Source organism: Durio zibethinus, chromosome 23 (genome assembly GCF_047325235.1).
Source record: "Durio zibethinus cultivar Kanyao isolate XHJ-2024 chromosome 23, ASM4732523v1, whole genome shotgun sequence".
NCBI lineage: Eukaryota > Viridiplantae > Streptophyta > Magnoliopsida > Malvales > Malvaceae > Durio > Durio zibethinus.
In genome coordinates this window covers 7,328,663-7,341,015 of record NC_143184.1, presented here as the reverse complement: position 1 = coordinate 7,341,015, position 12,353 = coordinate 7,328,663, and the positions used below count along the sequence as shown (strand labels likewise).

The following is a 12,353-nucleotide window of genomic DNA, read 5'->3' as shown; positions in this document are numbered from 1 at the left end:
TTTTTGGGATTAGAATTGGCACAGGTATTGTGTCACAAACCACCAAGTCTCAAAACATTCAAAAGTTGACACAATCCATATGAATGTCTGAGGGTGGATTGGAATTCAGATTCTCATGCTATTTGGAAGGATTAATAACCTTTTCTTTCTCCAGAATTACTCCATTTTTATCAACCTCACATTGTTCGATGATCACAAAACCTAATGCTTAACCCTGCTAACTAAAGGCGCCACCAACTTTGACAAATTGTTCCTTAAGAAGAAGATTAAGATTGCTCAATAATGAGAAATCCCACCAGTATTCAGCACAAAAAAAGAATTACATTCCAAGCAATGATATCAGATATGGACTAAAAGAAAGCATCCCGAACCACCTCCTTGGCCAGGGCTGTAATCAAGTTAGCAGCTAAAGAATTACATGTTTCAGTAGCCTGAGTCCAAATGTATTTAGCTGTTGGGAAATTTTTTAAATTAGGTCTAATGGCATTCACATTACAGTGCATCACATTTCATTTCCGATGGAACTGATGAAACTATTGGCAAGTTACCTGGTTCTCGAGGTTTACATGTATTTTACAATTATAAGCTAGTCTCATCATGGGCTTTTAATTCAAATATATTAGATCAAATTGTACTATAAATCTTTGTACTTTTAATAAAATACGAATTTAATCTTTTTACAATAATTTTAATATTGATAATATCTCTACATTTCGGGATTTTAAATTTCGATCGATGTTTGATTTCTACCGCTAAACTCGATGACATGGTTTGTTGACCCAAAGACATCACTGATGACCTTGTTTATGTGGCAAAGTTCATCATATAATTGTTGAAATTATAATGACATGTATTTTTTGGCCACATGCCCTATTTGTACGTCATACACAAAAAAATAAAAATAAAAACCAAATTTCTTTTTATTTCTCTCTCTAAAACCTCAGTTTCTATTTCAATTTCTCTCTCTAAAAACCTACCTTCGCAGCTTCTCTATCTAAACTCAGATTCGGGCAATGGACTACCCAAATAATCCTCTACTTCTATTTCACTATCCCTGCTGCCTTATCTCCAGGAATTTCAACCTCACCTCACTTGTTTTGACATATGAACAAAAATTTCTGGCATAAGAACAAACAGTCTCCCCAAATACTTCAACTGGGAGTTTCCTTGAAACAGACCTGCACCTGCTGCCTTATTTTCAGGAATTTCCTTGAAAAGAACACTATGGCTTGACCCAGATAATTGGTTGTTCTCCAAATAAAAAGTACCCAACCTAGTCAAATTGTTAATATTCTCACGGATCATACCCCTGAAATTATTGTTTACAAGATTAAGCTTGACTATGTTTTGTAAAGAGAATAAGAACCCAGGAATCTCAGCAAAAATCCCATTCCCTTCTAAGTAGAGGTTTCGAAGGGAGGTAAGCTTGGCAAAGTCAGATGGGATTGATCCGGACAGAGCATTGAAACGAAGAGAGAGTTTGGAGCTGAGTTAAGTTTGCCAATGGCAATGGGAAGCTGATGACAGCCCCATTCCAGGAAGTCTTAACTCGACCGCTCTGTTTTGGACACAATTTACACCAGTCCAATTACAGGGGCTGCTTGACAGATTCTATAAAAGCGAGCGTCCACCAACAGCTGCTTAGAGAGCCACCTGAGCTGCCCTGTCGGAAGCTAGATCTGAGCTCACAGCGACCAACATTGTTGTCCATAACACCAAGAAGAAACCAACTATGTTGGGATTTAATCATTGTTTTTCTTACTTTAAAAAAGGGCCGAGCAAACAAAGGGTTTTGTTTGGTTTCCAATGGTGGAAAGTGTTTTTCAGGGGTTAAGAGATTGGAATGAAGATGGATTTCATGGAGTGGATGTTTGAGGATTTTTGTATTTCAGAACAAAAATACTCAGGTTGGGTTAAGAGAATGAAGAGTTTGTAAAACTCACCGCTTTGGTGAGGAAAGAAAGAAAGAAAGCAGAGAAGCCACGTAAGCTCACCAAAAGTAAAATAATGCCAATACTAAAATTACTAGGTTTTTTAATCCGTGCAAATCACAGGAATTTTTTTATTTTTTTATAATAATTTAAAAAGAATGGATTTTAAAATAAATTTTATTTGATTTAAATTAACAAAAACTGTAAAATTTTTTAATAAACATAATTTTTTAAATGTCAATTATTTTTAAAATTAAATTATTAATTCAATAAGTGCATTAATAAGAAAGAAGATTGGAAATTGACATATAATACACTTCATAGTTCTTTATATATAAGAATTTAATATAAAAAATATTTAAATTTTAAATGTTGTAAATAATATAAGAAAAGAGTGAATTTTTAATAAATTTTATTTTATTTAAATTAAAACAAAACAGTTGAATGATTTGTTTAATTAATTAATTTTGAAAATTAAAGTATATCACATAAAGTAAAATCATTAATTCAAATTCTCATATGAAATTTTGAAAGATAAAAGGCATTTAAATTTAAAAAGATATATATATCTAAACTATTAAGAAATGTATTTTAAAAGATAATATATTATTATATTCGAGATTTTTAAATTTTAAAATATATATATTTAGATCATCAACAAATATATATATTTAAATTATTAAAAAAATTCATTTTAAAAGTTAATAGATTCCAACCATGTTAGAGACAAAAGTGTCCCACGCTATTGAGCCGCCATTGTGGTTATTAAAATTTTTTTTTTAAAAGATAATATAATAATATTAGAAATTTTTAAATTTAAAAAATATATATATTTAAATTATTAAAAAATTTATTTAAAAATATAATATATTTAAATTAAGTTTTATTTGTATCAATTTAAAAGTCTTTCGTGCAAATATTCACATGAATTTTGAATTAAATATGATATATTTGAATTTGAAATTTATGTAAAATTTTTAATACTTTATAATTTTAATTTGAATTTAAATAATTATTTAAATATATTAAATTTAAATAATTTTTTAAATAAAATTACTTGACAAATAGTATAATGTAAACATTATATTACATATTAAGAAAAAAAAGTTATTCACATAAGTATTTATATCAATAAATCTTATCTAAGAATTTTATATGTTGTAATAATATATATATATATATATCTTCTCTAATAATTTTATATGTTGTAATATAATATATATATATTAGAGATAACTAAATCCGCACTTAATTAAAGTATAAGGAGGTTTAATATCACATATGACCATTATATTACAAAACCTTCAAATTCTAAACTCCCATCACAAAGACAGAATATATTTTTCTCATCTAACAATCCTGGAGAGTTCAATAAAAAAGAAGAGTCATATAAATTCATAAAAAATAAAAAACAGAGCATTCTAACAAAGCGGCCAAAATTTGTATATTCAGGAGTTACAGAATTATAGCATAACATAACCAAGAACAATAACTTTTGATAAGCAAAATAGAAATTCTAACACTAAAACTTGAACTATCAGTTCTTACTCACTCTCCTCGCGCCGCAAGAAATCAATACATTCCTTTACTGTTACTGAGAATCGACCTCAGAGTCCCCAAAATGGCAAAACCCAGAAGCGGACTAACATCCAAGGCATTGAAAACGGGCGGAATTATATTCCTAAACAGATTCAAATAAGGATCACAGAGAGCCACGATAGCTGAAAAGGGCTGCCGCTCCCAGGGAACGTTGGGGAACCAACTGAGCAAAACCCTAACCATCAAAACCCCACTGTAAATATCAAGCCACTTAGCTACACCCGCCGCCGCCACCACCGTCAACGGTGTGTTTAGGTATCCGCTTGGGCTGTCCTTTACGGAAGCAAAGAAGAGCGGGCCCATGGTGGAAAGTGCGTTGGGATTTTGGTAGATTGTTTGGAGAGCAAAATTTTGCATCATTTTGGTGAAGATAATGGTGGCAGAGAGGGATAAGGAGAGAAAGGTTTTGAGGGTTCGAGTTGAATCGTTGGGTGGGGACTGAGTTAGGATTGGGGGGGTTTTGCAGGGTGTCGTCGGGGAAGGAGAAACGAAAGCTAAATGGGTAAAATTAAGGTTTTTGGTGTTTGGCTTTGAGGGTTTGATGGGGAGAGAAAGGCGGAGGAAGTATGGTTTGGAGGTGAAGATTGGAGAATTAGGGTTTCGTGGAGGAAGGTAGATTGAAGGTCGGAGAAGGAGGGTTTGGCTGAGTAACGACATGTTTGGAAAATTTTTTTCTTTTTGTTTTTCTCGAGAAACAATCGGAAAATAAAAGAGAAGGATTTGAGCTTATGAGGAAGGAAAGTGGCTTACCTGCGGCTGAGATAGGTTACGCATTCATCTGAGTCAACTCGAGTTAGAAAGCTTTCTTTTCCGTTAACCATCTTATTAACGGTGTAAAATTATCAAAATATTTTTTTCAATTTTCTTCAGGCAATGTAATGTACAGAGTTTTTTTTTTTTTTTTTTTTCTTAAAAGAAAATCAAAGTAAAATAAACAAAATAAAATCTATTAAAAATATGATATTTTTTATATGAAGCTATAAAAAATTTTATTGCTTTGTTTCTTTGGCCAGATTTCCAGGGTATTTAGTTTTATTTCTTCAGCACCAATTTATTTTTATTTTTTTGGAATGAAAAGTAATAATAATTTGTGTGCGGACTTTAATTGACAGGAAACTCTTAATCAGGCCCATAGATGACAAACCCAGTAATGAAAGAAACCCAATAACTAGATGGAGATGAGATAACGCCCAACAACTAAATGGAGACGAGGTGCAACTTCATTACCTCGGCCTGATTTGCTTTCACTTGACTAGCTACAAAATGAATTCTAATATGATTGAATCAACAGACTCTCTTACACCTTCTCTCTCTATTTCCTTTTGTCATCCAAATTACATATAGATATATATATATATATAGCTTTTGTAATCTTTTATACATAAATCATTTTCGCATCCTCCTTGTAAATGGTATTAGAGCTCTATATTTGTATAAAAGTTTACTAAAGCTTGTATTGTTGGTTCTACAATAAAGATTTACTTGTCATTCATCTTGTAAGATTTTCTTTACTCTTACTTGCATCTTCTGCATAAGCTCTTTGTTTTAAAGCTCATACGTGCATATCTGAGTGGATAGCTGACTTTTGTGGCTTGAGTTACCTTTTGTTGCTAGCGTTTTAGAACAGTACACCGGTTTTAAGCACCAAAAACATGGAAACTTATGAAGAAAATTCTTGTATTTGTCAAGATAAGTCTTATAATCATGAATTGCATATAGATCCTAAGTATGAATCTAGTAATATTAGCATAAGTAGAACTGTAAATGGTTTAATAGATTTAACTTATTCTTTCTTTTATAAACTTTTTGTAAAAATTGATAATATTGAAGATAAAGTAGATATGCTTGTAGAAAAGATGGACCAAAAACATGTTCCCCCTGAGACATCTAAAGATTTTGGACCACTTTACTATGACAATATTATGATGAACGATGACAAACCCTCATCTTCTACCTCTGCAAAGGCGAAACAAGAACAACTTGATTTCGACTCTTATAAGTATATTATTGAAAATTTTAAATTAAAAATGGAGCAAAGTAATGATCCGCAACAACGGATTGATTACCTTAATGCTATAGAGACTTTTTATGAAGAACATAAAGACCTCTTTCTTAAATACAAATACCATTATATCCTCAACTATGACACAACTAATGCCAGTAGTGAAGAAGCAAATAGTGATATAATAGATGATAATTTTGAAAATCTTGCTACTAACCCAGTAGTCAAGGATGAACCACCTTCATCCGATGAAATCACATATGATGAAGAAGATAGTTCTGATGATCAAATAAATCCAGAACCAACTAAAATTCTAACCCCTCAACCAGAGGCGCGTGGGAAGAGAAAAGCCGAAGCAATATCTAACCCAGATATTGATGATTTAAGGCATTTTCCAGATTTAATAGATTCAGATATAATGGATCAACATCTTCCTCATCTCAAGGAAAAATACTCTCACTTAAACAAGGAAGAGATCAAAGATGAGATTAAACAAACTTCTGATTCTGGCCAAATAAGTCAAGTTCAGACAGAAATCCCTATAATTGATTCGTTAAACAAACGAACGGTTTCTTAAAAATGTACATATTTAGACTTAACTAAAGTCTCTCTTCAAAACTATGAAAAAGCCATAGATGATTGGGCACAATCTATGTCTATTGTAGTCACAAATTATAAGGAGACATGGGGCAAAAAAAGATTCTTCAACTACTTTTATGGCATATGGCAAGGTGATGTCCTTCAATTCCTCAAAAAATGAGAGAAAACAACCCTCGGAGAACAGCAAAAATCCTCTCTGTTAGCTGTCGGTAATATCCTTCAACTTTTGAAAGATTTAACCCAAATCTTGAAAAATGAGTTTTGCGATAGTACAAAATCTCTAGATCCTACTCAAGAAGCTCAATTTATTTTATCAAAGTTAAAATTATGTGATATAAAGTTTTTAGATGATTTTTCTAAAAAATATCTTTCTGAATATCAAAAATTGGATGAAAAACATTCAAAATTTTGGTTACAATAATATTTTCTTAAATTTCCCTTACCATGGGATGAATTAAGTTCTCAAAATTACCCTGTTTACCTTGAGTTAAAACTCAAAACTGTTCATGCTGTCAATCCCAGTATCGAACTGTATGATACCTTTAGATGTAGAATACACTACGTTTAGACTCAGGTAACAGGTAAAATCTAAACTTTCGTATAAATAATGTACAAAGATTTTGGAAAATGAATTTGAATTTGGTTGTAATAAACAATCTTTTTCAAAGAAATCTTGTTTTAAGAAAAAACAAAAATATTTTTAGAAAAAATGGAAACCAACAACTTTTAAACCTAAAAAAGGTAAATTTGTTGTTAAAAAGAAGAAAAAATCTTCTAAAACTAATTGTAAATGTTTTCTTTGTGATAAAAAAGGTCACTATGCAAACGCTTATCCTAACAAAGGAAAAAGTGGGAAGAAAATGATCAAAAAACTTGATGAAAGTTTTCTTCAAATTTATTTTGCTGAAGACTTATCGGATGAAGAAATTTATTATGAAGTTTTCTCTGAAACTGATAATAGTTCTTCTGATGATGAATTTGATTTTATTTTTATGCTGAATACTAAATCTAACACAGATAATGTTTCAGTTTCCTCTTCTACAGGTACAACAACTACCAACGAAAAAGGTATGATTAAACTCAAAAATATTATGAGAAAAACTCATTTTATTTCTGATGATAAAATCAAAGAATTACAACTCATCAAACCAAATGAGATTTACAAGACAAGTTAGTTTAAAAAGTTTCAACCTTGGTCTAAACGCCATATAGAAAAACTATCTAGTGATACAGTCGCTACTAACACTAAACAAAGCTTAGTAGAAATTTCTCTTTTTACCAAAAAGAAAATAAACAATTTTATTTCTAAATATCTAAAGGTCAAATACATCCATATAGGAATGATTTTGATCACCATTAAACCATTATTTTTATCCATAAAGGATATTCCAATAATAGCTGTTTTAATGGATCACCGTTTTTAAAACCCTGCAAATGCTGTAATCGGAGGAATCCAATCCAATTTAGCAGCAGGAGTAGTTTTATTTAAAGTTAAATCAAACTATTTTATTTCTATTTTTGATGAAAACATTGAAAAATGTTTATGTCTTCGAATCAAAATACTCAATTTTAATTTCGAATCAACCTCGCATGATCTTTTAATCAACTGATCAGCAGTTTATGAATTTACAAATACTACTAATACCTCTATCAAACCGATAGATTCTAATATTATTGAAAATTTTAAACCAAATACTTTTGATTCAGAAATTAAACCTAGATTAGTAAATCTCGCAGACTTATCAATCCCAAAAGGATGGTGTCTCGAAGATCTTTCAAGTACTTCTGAAACACAGAAAGTGCCAGGTTTAGAATTTTTCTCATCAGGAAAAAATCTTTACTTTAAAAACCCAAATGAATCAATCAGTTTTAATTCAAACCTGATTTTACCCCCAGTAAATATTTTTGAACATCAACCAGATGAAGATATTGAGAGTATAACTAGTAATCAATCTTTTTGTACTCTATATTGAAGTTTTTTTTCAGGATTTCATGGTACCAACAATACAGAAACCCTTAGACGAGCAAATAGTATGCGCCAATCAGGTACTACTAATACTGCTCAAATTCTTATTTTTATCGGAGATAATCCATCTCAGCAAGATACAGTTGATAATCAAACCCATTATCATTCTGTTAATTCTGTGATTAATTCACATACTTCTTCTTCTAGAAAAACTAGAAATGAAGATATTAAAATGTTTCATTCTATAAATAATTTTCGTATTTCTCAAGAAATAATATCATTTACCAGTAAGGTACGATATTATACCTATGTTGAAGGTTATTTTTATTTTCAAAACTATAAACCCTATAGTTTGAATATTTTGATTGACACAGGAGCAACAATCTCTAGCTGTCAACCTAATGCTTTACCGTCAACCAAATGACAACCCATGAAGCATCTTATAATAATAGTAGGTATCGATGGTAAAGAAACCATTGTTAACCTAAAGGCAAAAAAATATACCTTTACCTTAAACGATATAAAATTCGTTATACCTAAAATATTATGTTTTCCTAATATGCATGGAGACATACTATTAGGAAATAATTTTATACGTAAATATTTACCCTTTTCAGTTTTTTCTGATTATCTTATTTTTACTATTGATAAAAAATCAATAGATGTTCCTTTATTATCCAAGCACAATCATGTTTGTGATAATGGTTTTCGACCAGAAATAACATATATTTCTGAACTTAAAGCTATTAATGAAAAACATTGGCTTTATAAAATTTTACAAGAAAACTTCAGTGAAGACCCATTGAAGCTTTGGAAGCGTAGTCCAAGATACTGTGAACTTACTCTTCAATCTCCAAAAGAGATTATTCGAGTAAAATCAATGATCTATACCAAACAGGATATAGATGAATTTGAAATTTAAATTTCAAAATTGCTCGACAAAGGTCTAATAGAACCAACCACCAGTCCACACTCCAGTCCAGCATTCATGGTAAGAAACCATTCTGAGATTAAACGAGGTAAACCCCGTATGGTTATTAATTACAAGAAATTAAACCAAAATCTTGTTTTTGATGGTTATTTTATCCCTCGTAAAGATGTTTTAATTAATTTAGCAAAAAATGCTAAATATTTTTCTAAATTCAATTGTAAGTCAGGTTTTTGACAAATCATGCTAAATGAAACCTCTAAACCCCTTACTGCTTTTAGTGCACCAGCAGGCCATTACCAATGGACTATTATGCCTTTCGATCTATGCAACGCACCTCAAATCTTCAGCATTGGATAGACAGTATTTTCAACAAACATAAATAATTTTACTGTGTATATATTGATGATATTTTAATTTTTTCTAATAGTCTAGATGAGCACAAGAAACACCTGACTCTTATTGCTCAAGAATTTATTTTACACGGTATTATTTTAAGTTTCAAAAAGGTTGAACTTGAAAAAACTGAAATTGAATTTCTTGGTCTTAATCTTTCCGCAAACGGACTAACCCTGTAGGATCATATTATTTCCAAGATCAGAGACTTTCCATAAGAACTAAAAAATGTCAAACAAGTACAACAACTGTTAGGTATACTTAATTATGACAGGTAATTTTTCAAAAATCTTTCCAAAAAGGAAAGCTATCTTTTGCGTAAATTACGTAAAGATAATGATTTTATCTGGACACCTAACGATTTTGATATTGTCAAACAGATCAAATCAGATTTAACCACTATATATAAGGTCTATTTACCTAAACAAGGTGACCCGTTAATTTTAAAGACAGATGCCAGTGATGAATATTGGGGATGTGTCTTAAAAGCTAAAAATCTACATAAAAAAGATGAATTGATTTGTGGATATAATTCTGGTAAGTTCAAACCAAACGAAATAAATTATATTATTTTTAAAAAAGAATTTTTAGCCATAAAAAATGGTGTACAATGATTTCACATGTATTTAGTCTCGGAGTTCTTTGTTATCCGAACAGATAACCAAGCAGTCAAAAACTTTCTCTAAAATAAAAAGCTTTTTGATAATTTCAGGTGAATTAAGTGGTATAATTTTTTTTGTTCTTATCATTTTCAGGTAGAGTTCATCAACAGAGATAAAAATCTCCTTGCAGACTTCCTAAGTATACCTCATGGATCGAGAAAAACACCCAATCCATGATACTGGTGGATGGAGAACTATAAAGAAGAAATCAGGTAAAAAATTCTCTTCTTCTTCTTCCTCTTCTACTCTTTCTTCTCCAAGACTTCAGATCTCTACAAATCCTAACCAAAGATTTAACTTTTACAATAATCCTAACCAAGGATTATATCTCTACCAACAACCTTTTTATCGACCCCCTTTAATGAGAATTCAACCAGAATGCTCACAGTTTGCTCATGATCTAAACGACTGGACTCATATGAGTTATTCTCAAATAGTTTTTTCTACAGAACAATGTTGGAACGAACAAAATTCTCTTACCCAAAGATAAAAGATTTTTACAATCCTGAACTTGAATCACAAGTCTATAATTTGTTAAACAAAGTATGAAAATCCCATCTCTCAGAAAATAAAACTAGCTTTCGAAAAGGGATGACCAACTTAGTTGAGTTCTTAGTCAAACAGGCTAAAGAATTTTAGAATTTTAAAGAAATAGCTTTTCAAAGTCTTCTATCAACCAATCTGCTAAAACAGCAAGATATTGATCTCTTTGCTTTGAAAGAAAATCAGTATAGTCTTCAAGAGATAAACAATTTATTGAATTTATGTGAATATTTTGATGAAGATAATTTTATTTCTTTTAAGCTAAATAAGCTTAAAAGAATTCTTCTCTTCAAAAAAGCTACAGTATTCTTAACCCAAAAATTATTTTAGTAAATTAATTCTTCTATTTTACAGTCAATAAACAAACTGTTGGTTAAAAAGTTTTCAGATTATTCTACTTCTACATATATGTATAATACATCTTTTGGTGAATACATACCTAAACTAAAGTTTCAACTTGACCATGAAAGTTTTGATATAAAAAGTATTGAACTTGGTTTAGTTGGATAAATAACTGTACAAAACTATTCTTTTCACCTTTTAAAAGATTTTACAGCTTTTATAAAGCACTACTTTATTGAATGTATAAAATGGTCAAAACACATTTTTTATGTTCATTTACTATATACAGTTTTTTGGGTACCTTTCTACGAGAAAGATTTTACCAACCATACCAAACATGGGAATTTGATACCGAATCCGGTGGACACTTTCTTCAACCTTATGATATACTTGATCCACCTACAGACCATATCAAATTCTCTGATGATTTAAACAAAATCATCTCTAAATATAACAACCCAAACTCCCATCACTTCCAAATAGGAACAGACCTTATGGACAAAGCAAAATTCTTTCTCCATTTAGCCACCAAACAAGACTATCCAAAAATAGCCTATTGGACTGATGGCAAACGTATTTTTGTTAAAAGATTTATTGAACCACATGAAGATCTTGACATCGAAAATGCACCAGAAGCAATTGAGCTTTTGGATAAATTATCTAAAATGAAATATCTGGATCATCCAACTGATCTCCTATACCAGTATAAAAAAGGATGGCAGATGTGGAACAAATCACATTCGGGATCTCCACAATCACCTCAGTCCCTTAACGCATGGATGAAGAATTTCATAACCTAACCAATGCTATGGAAGGATAAACTGTGCAAATTCTAATCCAGAATAAGTCAGAACAGACAGCCGACACAAAAGGACAAAACTCCATTCGATGCCAACGACTAGCAGACAGAAAACACTATAGTAGTCACTATAGCAGAAGATAAAACATCACTGTAGCAGTCACTGTAGCAGAAAAAGATAGAGATGTACTACGAAAAATACTGTAGCAAGTTATTGTAACGGTACTGTAGATAAAAATTCTATTGTACACTATAGCGGGCAACTGTACAGAGTTACTATTCATAAGTTAGAATTTTTCTATTTAAAACCTCATTGTATCTTAGCTCGAGGAGGCAAATTCTTCAAACTCTCTCTCTCTTACACCTTCTTTCTCTATTCCTTTTGTCCTCCAAACCACATATAGATATATATATATATAGCTTTTGTAATCTTTTATACATAAATCCTTTCCGCACCCCCTAATTAGAGAACCAAATAGGCCAAAACCAAGAGGGGGCGAAGGGGAAGATGTTGCTATATTTCAATTTGAGTGTAAAAACATACAGGAAGGATGTTTAATCTTCAACATCATAAGGGCTGCAGGC

At 30.9% G+C, this 12,353-nt stretch overlaps 1 pseudogene across 1 annotated transcript; it reads right to left on the bottom strand.

Moving 5' to 3' along the window:
- Positions 1-3,303: 3,303 nt before the first annotated feature.
- Positions 3,304-4,402, bottom strand: LOC111313495 (ylmG homolog protein 1-2, chloroplastic pseudogene; annotated as a pseudogene). The gene has a single exon (XR_016332566.1). The product of XR_016332566.1 is annotated as a ylmG homolog protein 1-2, chloroplastic pseudogene (transcript).
- Positions 4,403-12,353: the final 7,951 nt, after the last annotated feature.